The following is a 3,313-nucleotide window of genomic DNA, read 5'->3' as shown; positions in this document are numbered from 1 at the left end:
TGAACTGTTTTGAGGTGAAAGTTTAGTTTTGCAAGAAGAGTCTGAGGTTTTGTGAATGTAGCTTGAAAATTGGGTTTTGTGTTCACAGTTTAGAGAAAAGGAGAGCAGCTTTCAAGAAATGTGTCTTAGCAATTGAGAGAAACTGTAACTGGATCTGGAGCGAATGTCCGTTGAATATTCAACCTGACTAATTTCACCACGGTCCTGCTTCCTCATTCATCTTCTTCCTCAGCGCTAGCTCGGTGCTAGCTGTGAAGCATGTGCATTCTGTGAAATCAATGAATCTTCCGCTCCATACACAGATTTATAAATTCATAAATGTGGATTTGTATTTGTTTAACTTTTTGAATTGTATTCTCACCGTTGTCAATTCATATTCATGTTGAATAAATCACGACCGAGCATGTGAGCATCTTTTTGAATAAGCAAATATTCAATTATTCATTATTGTACATTCGTAGATGTTTGTTATTTATCACCTTTGCTGCATTGCTGCTGTAACAATGCACGTTTCCACATTGTGGGACAATAAAGGATTATTATTATCTCATAACAATAATGATGTGATTCATTATTGCGATTTGAAAGCAAAATCCTGAAAGTATTTAGGTAGCATTTAGCAAAAGGACATACCTGAAAACACAAGGATTGTCATATCTGTAGACATGTAAAAAGGTGATGATATTGCCTACTGCTATATCATCTGCCAGGATTATAGAGCACACACACACACACACACACACACACACACACACATGCACACACTCTTTTATGTGACAAACATGAGATGCTTTGTGCGTGTGTGTGTGTGTGTGTGTGTGTGTGTGTGGCCCTCATTCCTTCCACTCTGCCTCCCTCAGTTTGGTTTCATTGACTCTAAAAAGGCATCACTGCTGTTTTGTGTCCATGGATCATATTTGAGTAAAGGAAATCTCCACTTCTTTTCTGTAAAATGAAAAAGCTTTTCTTTTCCTCCACTGGAAGGAGTCCGGATCTTTTTCAATACAGCAGAGGAAACAATGGCCTCTGTAACACGTGCTTTCATTCAGGTTGGCAAAATGATAAAAAGAAAAAGAAATGGTGAGGAGGGGAGGAGAAATCAAGCAGTCAGTGTTATAGTCAGACTTAATGAGAGTGAGAAGAACCTCCACTGAAGGAATAACTCAACAACCAGCGTCCATCAGTGTGTTTGTGTTGTTTGTGCACTGTAAGCCCAGTTCAGTTGACTTTACTAAAAAAGAATTAGAGTATTGAAACATTACAACTTAAGTTGGTTTAACTTAAAAGCTAAAAATGAACACATGTCATTTTAAGTTAAATATACTAGATGCCCAATTGAGTAAAGTTGTGTTTTGCTGTATTATTACACTTTATTTTAAGTTCAATATATTTTAATAAAGTAAAATGAAATACATGTATATTACAAATACTACAATTCCGTTTCACTCCATTATTGTACTTAATATATTAAGGAAAATCAAATTTACTTTAGTTCAAGTTGATTTAACCCATGTGCAAAACATACTGTACACAGAACTATAACATTTAACAAAACAAACACATAAAAAAAACAAAAGCAAAAATCTAAGTGTTCCAATTTTATTTCAGAATAGAAATCCATTGCCAAAAAGTGCAATTTTGGTGAAAATTGGGCTCTATGAATATAAAAATGAATAATGAAGTAAAGAAAGAGAAAGAAATCAAAATTAGTGTGTAACCACTATACACAATACGAACATTCACAGTTACAGTGTAGGATGTTACAGGCAAGTGAATAAACGCTTAGTGAGCTACTCAAGAACAACTTGAGAATCAGATACCAACACCACAAACAGTAGTGCTTTCTTTTCAGAACCATGCTGACGCTGCAAGCTGGTTTTTTTAGAGCTTGAGTTTTGGATGCCAAAGGTTGAATGTGACCTGCTGAATAAACAAGAACATGTTTTTCATGGACTTGTGGTAGGTTGACCTACCAGTTCCTCCATCACCCCATTGCCTTCCAAGATGATCCCTACTCTGTATGGGTTGATCTCGAGAATTTCTTCATTGATGCATTCCTACCGAAGTATCACTGAGTCCTTGACAAAACCATGTCAGTTAGATAAAGGTACCCTGCCCAAATAGAAAACACAATTATGACCAAAAAAACTATAGTTCTACACTTCTAGTAATTATTTAAATGAACATTACCCATCCCATACCCCAGTGACTATTCTCTGCCATATTGCTACGATGACATAACTGGTTGTATCACTCTTTACTTCACTGTTTTATTCAAACACATGACGTTATTTACTTTGCATGTCTTGAAGAAGGTAGAAGGAGGTTAGGAGGAAGCTCCCTCTCTTCTTCCTGAAGAGGTCCGTAAGGCCTAGAGAGAAACGATCGAGTGCATCAAAGAAGGTCTCTACTCTGTTCAACTCGTGCAAAATCTGAAACATAACGGGGAAATATTTACAACGCCGAGGCATCTTCTTACAACTTTCAACACGTAAAAAACAACAAAAAGAATATTTGGTATCTAATTTGTATTTTGACCGGCTCAGGGCGTGTACGTTGTGTACATGCCCTGAGCCGGGGGGGGCAATGAGTATGCCTACACCTGCTCAGTGCCTCTCACCAGGGGCAACTCCAGAGTGGAAAAGAGTCCAACCCCTTTCAAGGAGACTGGTTCCAGAGCCCAAGCTGTGTGTCTGTTGTCATGGGGTAGACAGGCTTAATGATAACGATATATTCTGAATATATCCTGACATGTGGCGTGTGTCCCCTTTGGTTCATTATGATACAGTAGCTACGGTCCGTGCAACGTGGCCCAGGAAGCATTTGCTTTCATACTGATAAAGCAGAGTTCACACTACCTGAGGATCACTGTGTGCTGCCCAGATAACAAATGACTGTCTTGGAGTCTTGCTGTCATTATGAATTCCAGAGTCATGACACAGTGACCAAGTGACATAGGTGATAGCATGTGAAACTGGACTCAGTATTACAAATAGGTTATTTATGTATATACAAATCTTTAATTCAGATGTTTTCTAAGGCAGCAATAGACCAGCAGGTCCTGTGTTCACCACACGGGGATGGTTGTAAAAACAGACGTAAAGGTTACCGGTCAGAAACTACGGCCCCTCTGTGCCAAAAGTACCTCATACAAACACGCAAAGCCCTTTAATGCTCCAAGCGCAGGAGAGCGGTGAAAGCGTGTATGTGTGCTTGCACATACTGTATATTCATCCTCTCATTTAGTAGGGACTGCAAACAGTCGGCAGTGTTTGACAACACTTGTGTGGGAGCTGTGTGAGAGAAGACAAAC

The sequence above is a fragment of the Solea solea genome, chromosome 1 (genome assembly GCF_958295425.1).
Source record: "Solea solea chromosome 1, fSolSol10.1, whole genome shotgun sequence".
Taxonomy (NCBI): domain Eukaryota; kingdom Metazoa; phylum Chordata; class Actinopteri; order Pleuronectiformes; family Soleidae; genus Solea; species Solea solea.
The sequence above is the reverse complement of the archived record's forward strand: the minus strand, read 5'-3'. Positions refer to the sequence as shown.